The 9,340-nt window shown below is 44.5% G+C and overlaps 1 protein-coding gene and 1 long non-coding RNA gene across 2 annotated transcripts in view; both read left to right on the top strand.

The window, feature by feature from the left end:
- The first annotated feature begins 5,172 nt into the window (after window positions 1–5,172).
- Window positions 5,173–8,600, top strand: LOC122161298. The gene is made up of 3 exons (XR_006169150.1): window positions 5,173–5,255; window positions 8,174–8,313; window positions 8,434–8,600. It is a non-coding gene; the product is annotated as an uncharacterized LOC122161298 (long non-coding RNA).
- Window positions 8,601–9,075: 475 nt separating this feature from the next.
- The window catches only part of FARP2 (FERM, ARH/RhoGEF and pleckstrin domain protein 2), a 59,027-nt gene continuing 58,762 nt past the window's right edge, over window positions 9,076–9,340 (top strand). Inside the window, exon 1 of the mRNA XM_042820629.1 lies at window positions 9,076–9,122. The gene's annotated coding sequence lies outside the window, so the exon portion shown is untranslated. The remainder of the gene's footprint in view (window positions 9,123–9,340) is intronic.

Genomic DNA, 9,340 nt, shown 5'->3' with positions numbered 1-9,340 from the left:
TTGTATTCCCCAGAGAGTTCGTGCTTCATTGCTAGAGATGGTCAAAGGCTGTTTGAACTCTATATTAGAAATTCATGATAATTGAGGGCTCAACTCCCTGTGAAACAACTTCAGCCACCCTTATGGCTGTTACAGCTTAAGAGCACCAGGCAGTGTCCTTGTTTTCAGATTCCTGAGCAACTTAACATCAGAGACATTTATACTCATTCAATCTGAAGTGCCACTTCTGTACACATACTGATCCATGCAGCTCACTTCAAATTGCTGTCTTGGATTGCTTTGTGTTGCTGGAAAGTGTGTGTTATGCTGGGAGACCACAGCATGGTAAGACTTATGGGTGTTGTGATCTGCAGAATTCAAATCCAATTCTGGGAAGAAGCACTGGAAGGAATTACACTAAAAGTTGCACAATGAAATATCTGAAAAACATAATAAGTCTTCTGGATGTGTTCTGTGCATGTGAAGAAAAGGATCATTGTGGATGAGACTAAACTAGAAAGGCAAAACTGTCTTGTAAAACACCTCATAAAGCTAGGCAAACACATTGGAAGCTTTTGATTCAGAGAAAAGACTGGGATTTCCAAAGATACGAATGACAGCACTGTGGTCTAAGTGTTAAGATCCCAACCTGCACAGTACATCTACCAACGATCCACCTCCAAGTCCTTCATGCAGTGGTTTACTGTTGGCAGTGCTAGGAGGAATGTTACGCTAATTCATTTTTGCAGGCAATGTTGCTAACTTGTGTCCTTCAGTGCTGAAGCAAGTTTTAAATTTGCTTTATAAAGCACAGCTCTCGTTATTTTGAAGGAATTGCAGTGCACTGTTAGCATACCACTGTGCAGATAAATTGACATGTTATGTGCTGTAGAATAATGCAGCTGAAGATATTGGGATGCAGATTTTGTGTGCAGACTATCCACTTCTTGCTTATGTGTATCTTTCCCTTTTCTTTTTAAACCCTTTGGTCTGAATAGTTTCTTTTCCATTTATCCCTGCACTTCTAAGAATGCTACATTGCCAGTCCTTTTTGCTCCTCCTATGCTATGAAATACTCCTGATCATCTCCATATTCATTGTGGTCCTTTTCAACCCGGGCCATTTCATGATTCTACAGAGAAGTGTTTTTCTCTTCTGTGTTTAAATGGCTGCCATATCTCTGGTTCTTCCCTTTGGTGTCCTGCAGAGTTCCAGCATCTTTCTCTTCATCCAAACTATTGGAGCAGTGTTCTTGTAGGTTCCACTTGTCCCAGTTAGAATGACAGTGCCTTGCCTACAGCAGTGACCCATCTCTGAATGCTGGACCCAGGTAGGTGGAGTTCAGTCCTTGGCCACTTTGGCTCCTCAACAGGGAATAAGTTAATTTAGAGCCTCCTGTCCATGTTTTGGGTGTTTCTGAATATTAGGATGGCTGTGCTGGAGGTGAAATTCACAATGCTTGCTTTTAGGCTTTCCATTTAGTTGATGTGTGGAGGTATTGGTCAGCTCTCTCCTCTTCATAAATCTCTAATCACCTCAGAGGAAGGTGACTGAAAACAAAGCTGTCTTGTGAGGTTAGAAAAGCATTTGGCATTTCATTAGCAAATTGTACCAAAAAGGAGCAATATTCAGCATCTCTTAGATGCACCTGTACAATGCAGCAATAGCAAAAGTTGCAAAGGGCTGCAGTTTTTTATTGATCATCTACCAAAGCTGGCTAATAGCAGCGTATCACCTCAAATACCCCTGCAGGAAATAAAGCTCAGACCTGTGCGTTTTAACTTTGAACTTGAGTCTTCTGTTCATGTGTCTGAACAGTGTGTATGAGCACAGAGGAGTTTCCTGTCTTCAAGCAACTGTCTTGAGTGAGAGAGACTTGTTTTTATGTGGTTGACCAGATAGGTATCGCGTGGCTCTTGTTTTTGGAGTGTCAGGCATGGAAGTGGCTGAGCATACCTTGTGTCTCCATTTCATTGGCTACTCTGTGTGCTCTTGCTGCTTTATCTTACTTCTGTGCCATGAAGCAGAAGTTGCATTGGGATTTTGCCAGCTTCTTTCACAGATTTAGTGATTAAATAGAAGGAACAAAATATCTGCAAACATCGATTTTCCTTTGTATAAAGGAAAAAGAAGGAAAACATCACCATTTCTGCTTTTCTCTAGGTACTTAACAGGAGATCCTGAAATGCTGCTATATGGAAGTGAGAGCTACTCTGGCTGTTAATTAGTGACAGAGTGGTGCTATTGCCTGCTTGTGTTCTTTTGATGAGGAGATAGGAACGGTGCAAAAATCACCTGCTCACGCTAACCAGGTGAGTGCGTGTGCTGTGAGGTCAGCTTGGTGCAATTCTGGGTCAAGCCCAGGGAGAGTGTGAAGAGGAAGAAAAGGTTTGTCTGAGGACTGGTTTGATGGCCAGCTTTGTTGACAGAGCGATCCGGAGGCGATGGATGCGTGGGTCTGGCTCCCAGCCACTGACAGGTGTGTCGGAGTTTCAGGTGTGCCACGGAGTTTCTACTGTGTTTAGCAAGGCAAGATCTTCTGATGTAGCTGTAAGTTTGCAGGTTTCGTTTCAGTACTTGAAATGCAAAATGGAGCTCATTTCCACCCACAGGAATGAGTTCCTGTAAGCCTAGCAAGACGCAGGAGGTGCCCAGCATCTCTGACAGAGAACAACGTGCTTCTCAGAAACCACCTCTGGCTGGAGCAGAGACAGTCCTGCACACAGTTGCAAGAAACAAGCACTGCAAGGCAAGAAGAGCTGTGCTTTGGTTGCTGTGGGAAAGACAGAGCTCCTTGGTAGGAAAAAATGAGCAGAGCTACTTACACTGCTAAGCCTGGTGCTAAATATTGCTCACTTTGTTTGAAACTCATTGTAAATGGTTTTGTAGGACTGATGCAGGTAATCGTGCTCTGCTCTCAGCCCTCCTGGGGTCCTCAGTTTTATGTGCATCTCCTGTGGTGGTGCCATGTCAGATTTAAAGTATGGCTGCATCATAAAAGGGGTCCAAGCTGCCGGGTAGAAATTTCTGCTCAATCATAAAGTCATGTGGAAGGAGGCAAAAGGTCAAGATACCTGAATTAAAAGACATGCCAGCTATTAGCAGCTTACTGTGTTAAGCTGTCTTACTTAAGCTGGCTGTTCTCCTGTTTTTTATTCATAAACAAATTGAGGCTGGTGGGGCGAAGAGAAGAATTCACCTCATTTTTAGAAGCAGGAGCCAAAAATTCCTGGGAAAATTCCCAGGTAGGAAGCAGAGGAGGTCCAATGTCGTGTGAAGATAATTCAGCGTAGTCTGTAGAATGAGTAAATAAACACACCCTGAGAGCTAATGCAAAACACTTACTGAAACAGATACTGTACTCCTTCAGCAGAGCATTAAAAGAAGGAAGAGCCTTGGCAGTAAAATGCTTTGTCCAGAACATGCCCACTCCTGCTCTTTGTAATTTGCAATTCCACTGTTGTTTTGATGTTTTTGACTCATTTTTACTTTTAATAAACTTTTTCATAATGCAGAGCCCAAAATCCAGGTCAAACTCTTCCTGTAGTAGTGATTTTCTCAAAGCACAGGGTTTTTCCTCCATAATGTGCACTTTGGATCTGCAGTTGCATTTTGGTGAAGCAGCTGCCCTGCTGACTCGTGCTTTTATTTGGGAAGTTTACATTCAGAGCAAGAAAAGTGCTTTTAATCTTCTATGCCCAGCAAGCAGACTGCTTGTTCCATTGCTTTGAAATACAGAAAAGCAGCATGGCAAGGATTGCAGGCTGTGTAGCACAGCAGCATGCACACATTTGGTTTCATGCATCACCAGGAAGCTGCAATCCCTGTTCCCCGGCCCAAATAGCTGGAGCAGTTGGTTTGGCTTTGGCACGGACTGGGGAACCCAGCAGTTTTCTGTCTAGATAGAAGTCTACCAGTTTGGTTTTGAAAGTATCTTACGCCTTAGCGTCACCAAGGCTCTCAACCCAGGTTTATTTGGCAGTGAAATAATTGCCAGACTTCCTAGGGGATTCATATGTACAGTTCCTTGAGTTTTCTTTTTGTTCTGAAGCAGCCTGTCTACCAGGGGCTTTTTCTCTTCTCTACCTAAGATACTTTCTGCTGTTGAAACCGATGTCTGTATGAGTGCTTTCATGCAGTCGTATTGTCTGAAGGCTTTGGCATTTAACAGATGTGAAAAAGGGACATGATCTCTCTTTTCTGTTAGAATTTCATATTTTGGGAGAATTATGGCTTCTGGTTGATGGTGTCATGTTTTTCCCCCTGAACACTTTTTGATGTTCATCTTCACAGCCTGGTACAAGTTGTGACTGGACTGAACCTTGAGCAGCTGCTATGAGGTAACAAATGCTACAGATACTGGCCTGATTTGATGGACAGGGAGAGAAGATGAACTTCAGGGAAAGGGAGGAGGGGAAAGGGATTTCTCTGTTTTATTTTGTTGGTTGCTTTTATTATTTTATCTTAAGGCCTTACTGTTTCATGCAAGCTGAGATTACCCAAGTTTTAAGCGAAAAAGAGAAGCAAATTGTGTTCTTGTGGAAAAGACGGTTTCGCTGATCTCTCAGCTTAATATTTAGGCTGCTGCAATCGAAGAATTAACGTTAACTGAAATGCTTACGACAGCTTGAAGCAAGTGTAGGGGAATTCGAGGAGGTATTTACACTCTTCTGCAGTAGGATGAGTTCGCCACGTGGGGGCAACGCGCCATCGGGCTTTGTCTTTACCTTTACCCATACGAGGAGGAAATAGGTGGCAGTTTGTGGTTTTTGCCTGGACTTTTGTTGCAGCGTGTGTGGCTGAGCAGCCATGTTTCCGTGCAGCCCGTAGCTTGTGTATGCTTTGGGGTTTCGTGCTGTTGATTCATAACTGCTGCTGGCTGTAGACTGAACCTTCTGGGTAGGAGGAATATGCTTAGACAAGCACACCAGTCAGCCCGACAGGAGTTGCAGAGCAAGTACCTGCATGTGTGTGTGTGTGTGTGTGTGTGTGTGTGTGCTCACACACAGGTATGAACATATGTTGTGCTTAATTTGTCTCCTGTAATTGCCACTTTCACCATGAGAGCTAACTTAAAATGCAATTATGAAAGTCAAAGTGGGTGATTACAGAAAAGGATTGCATCCACTATTTTTTAGTTAGTAACTTCAGGTGAGCAGACCTGATTTTTTTTTTTTTTTCCCTTTAAGTGCTTTCCAGTTTAAAAGAATTGGACAATACAGAAGGTCATAAGCTGAGACTCTTGGACTTCACACTTCATAAAGGTGAACTGATAGGTACGGTGTGTCCTGAGGCTCCTGAGGACTTGCCCCAAAGCAGGGGGGAGCAATCTGGAAAGCCCAGAGGATTACCTTTGTGATAAGTGCTCTAGCATGATGGCTGGGGATGTGGAGGTGGAAAGACAGGCATTTAAGATTGGAAGCAGAACACCCCCACTCTTCCCAAATTTCTGTGGCATGGAAATCAGTTTCTGTAGTTGTTTTAGCAAGATGCTGCTAATTATGATTGTTTCTCATTAATCTCTGCCACTTTGCAAAGTATCTTCATTAATGTTAAAAAAACAGTGTTTCTCCAGTCCTTCCTGGTGCTTATTAACAGTAAATGAATCCAGTGTAAGAGATTCCAGAAAACAATAGGTATTGGTTTGCCTGTGTCATCCATTCTTTGTGTGCATAATGCAGCTCAAAACTCCTGTTATCCAGCTATCCCTGCTTACTTTGACATGATGCTTTTATCCTTTGCTTATGAAAGTCAGGTGTAGGAACCAAATTATAGAATTTCACTCTTCTCTCTCATGTTTTCCTATCATCAAGGGTACAAGTGTCTTGTGGGTAAAGAACAACACCTGACTAACAGCTGAAACTGGCTTGGTTTTCCTACTGGGGGAGTGGTCTGATGCAACTCTGCGCTGTTAGGCAGAGAATTTGTTTATCAGGGATGAGACAGGTTGAGAAATGATTCACCCATCCACACAGCCCAGTCTCCACTGAGATGTCAGTGTTGATGTGGAAGGCAGGCCAGAGGACAGGCCTGGCACACAGGGGAACTAGGCTTATGTGTGGTTCTGGCACCGTCCATCACAAACTGCAGAGTACTTTAGTGAGTCCTTCTGGGCCTAAACACTTTCAGATGATGAATGTGGTCAGGGGAGTCACTAATTCTCATGATGTACAGTATAAGTTCTGAATGTATTTTTGGATATATTTTACCATCCCGGATGCTTTGCAGCTGGTCCTGTGAAGACAGGTCCTAGGAGGTCAGGAGAAAGAAGAGCAATTGTCCCATGGCAGAACTATCAGCCTTGCATTCAGCCCTAGCTAACACCATGCTTAGGCAGGTAATGATGTTTACTGAGTGTCTCCAGGCAGTGACTGATGGGAGAACTGTAGTACAAGGCAAAATACCTGCACCAGTTTTAACCAAAGCAGGACAGCAGTGCTGATCTGTGGTATCCAAGGCTTCTGTGAACACCCCCTCCTTGTAGAGATACTGATGGCTCAGCTGGCCTGCCTGCAATGAAATCTGTACCCATCCATCTTCAGCTCTCCAGCATCTGCATGCCTATGCATGTTGTCATCAGAAAAGCATGCTAGAGAAGTGAACTAGTGATGTGCAGCCCAGCTAAAGTGGGGAGGTATAGAATACATCATATATACATTGCTTAAGTTGTTTTGTGTCCAACCTCAACCTTATCTTCAGCTGTGCATAGAAGGGGAGACGAAACTTAAGTTGTTTGTTAGGTGATACAAAGTTCTGTTTCTTAGAAGTCTCCTAATACATAACTGAAAAAGATGTCATGAAAAGATGAGTATTTTTTTCAATCTGTGTTGTACCTCTTTGCCACGATAAAGAATTTGAACTGGAAGCTTTTCCAGATGCTGTCTTCCTTGGCTTCTACCTTTATCCAGTGAGCAACTAAAGAAGGAAATTACACTGTACTGTAGTAGGAGGGTAATTCTAATTATCCCATTTGGACCAAGAGGAGAATGTAAGGCAGACTAACTTCAGTTAAATGAACGAGTTATGCACGACCATTTTTTATCTCACAATGGTAAGGTTTTACTTAGTCTTTGTGTTGCATCCTTCCAACATCAGCAGCTGACTCGTAATGAAATTATCCCTCTCCTAGCTTCCTTGTCATATAAATGATTCAAATGTACTGCCTGGTTGATCAGGAAGTTTGCCTTTATAGAGGTTAAGAAAACTCTCAAGTCTTTGTGTTTCTATTTTCTATGCAGACAGCTGTGAAGCATGTATTGCTGACTCATGATAATAGCATCCATTTCCTCTCTCAGGGCTCAAGTCTGTTCACCACCACCACCACGTCTCAAGCATGTTTTGTGTGTTCCAGCAGCCAAGCAGTTTTGTAAAAGGCTGTGTAGGACAGAGGCTCGGTCTGTTAGGGCACTTTCTGTTTGTGCCCTGCTCAGCTGGGATTAGGAATGCATCATCCATTCATGGGCTGTTGCTTGCTGAGGGATCCAGTGAGTGCAAGGTGTACAGCTGACACTTTCTTCTGGCTTGTGTATTTGGAATCTCATTCCTTTTTATCCCTTTGTCTGCCTCAGGATCCAAAAATTGCAGGTCCCTTCACAGCCTGGCCTGCCAAAGTGCACGAGTAGAAGCATGAAAGCCTCTAGGGACTTCTCTAACAGGATCTATTGTAGGAAGGTTTTTGCATTTAGGCAGTAATAGCTGCCATTTGTTATCAGCGGGGCTGCATTATCTGTCCTGAAGAATGGGGAATGCAAGTATGAAAAGGAAACTTCTTAAGGTTTAGGTGATGGCAAGTAAACTGGTCCCAGTGCAATGCTTGTGTTTCCCGCTGAGCTCTTTGTGCTGGGATGAAAGAATAGTTTTTGTCTCTGGTGGGTAGGAAGGCTGGAAATGAGCTGCATGTCCAAGTCGAGGTGTGGGCACTTAAACACAGAACCTCCAGTGCTTTTTCATTACTGGATTGCTTCAGCCTAGCAAACCACACGTATTTCATGTGAGCAATTAAAGTGAGCAAGACACAGAGAAGCACAAACAGCAGGGTGCTGGTGCCTCTAAAGACCTGCAGTTACTGCTTCCTCTCTAATTGTTGTGATGCTACTTTTACAGCCATCAGCATCAGATTTGTTCTCCATTTTAGTAAGAGCTGCTTTTCTTTTTCTTTTTTTTTCCCACAAGGAAATCTTTGTGTTCTTTTCAGATGTTAAAGGAAAGAAGGGATTGAAATGAAGATGACTTTGAAGCGTCTGCTTTAAAGGATGCAAACACATCTCGGTGCTTAAGCTGCAAATAAAGCTGGCTGCTCCACGGGAGTGCAATGCAAATGGCAGGCAAAACAAGGTATTGAAACATCCATTTCAGTTAAGAAAAGCCTTCAGTTTGCCGGAACAATTTTTTTTTAATGAATGGAGTTACCTAAAATGTGTATTCCTGCAACTCTCCGTACTCTTCTTTCCACAGGTGAGCTTGTTCGGCTCCGTTTCAGTTTAAGGCAAATGGACAACACTGTGCTCTTTAAAACCTTGTGACTTTCTCTTTTTAAAGGAGAATGTTGCTCATCAGGATTTACTCATTAAATTTGTGAGCTCCTTCTGTCTGTGGGTGAGAGTGGTGAAGCCGCTCTGGGATGAAAGGGCTGTTCTGCATGTTTTGTGTGCTTTGTTAATATAAAACTCAGATGCTGTTTTGCTTTTCAAATTGTTGTGAAAAGGCCAAGTTCTCACATACAGGATGGCTCTTTGCACGTCGCCTTATTGGCCACCTGTCCTTCCCTCCAGAAACCAGCGTGTTTCCCTTTTTCTCTTACTTCTCGTCTAGAAAAACAGGCTCCGGTGAGGCGGAACGGGGAGCTGTGTTGAAGGCGTCCCTTTGTGGGGAGCACGGCCTTGGCAGCACTCCGCCTCAGCATCTGCTTCTGAGCGTGCTGGGAAACCAGAGGGTGTGTGAGTCTGTTGGAGCAGCGCGACTTCCAGCTGCAAACAGCGCTCGGTTCCGGGCTGAGGGCCGGGCTTGCTGCCTCGGCAAGAGGTTCTGATGCCCTCAGCCCTACGGGACACGGCTGCCTCGCGTCAGCGCTGGGTCCCACCCAGCACGTGGTCCGTGGCTGGGGGCAGGCACGAAGGACAGCTGTGCGGAGCTCCGGATAAAGGGTAAAGCGTTTCGTGCGGGCTCGAGGAGCGGGACGAAGCCTAGCGCCGGGGCTGACGGCTGCCCTCGTCCCGCGCCGAGCGGCATTCCGGAGCTCGCAGCGGGCACGGGGAATCCGGGCGGCGCGCCTGGCTCGAGGCCTCCATTCACCGGCGGCTTTCTGCTTGCAGACGGAAGGCTCCTGGGGCAAACAGAGCCTTTTTTGTTGGCCGAACCCGAT

This window comes from Centrocercus urophasianus, unplaced genomic scaffold (assembly GCF_019232065.1).
Source record: "Centrocercus urophasianus isolate 14NV4802_14NV808 unplaced genomic scaffold, USGS_Curo_1.0 seq_19, whole genome shotgun sequence".
Classification (NCBI taxonomy): Eukaryota; Metazoa; Chordata; class Aves; order Galliformes; family Phasianidae; genus Centrocercus; species Centrocercus urophasianus.
Note: the sequence above shows the minus strand (reverse complement) of the source record. Positions and strands in the feature narration are given on the sequence as shown.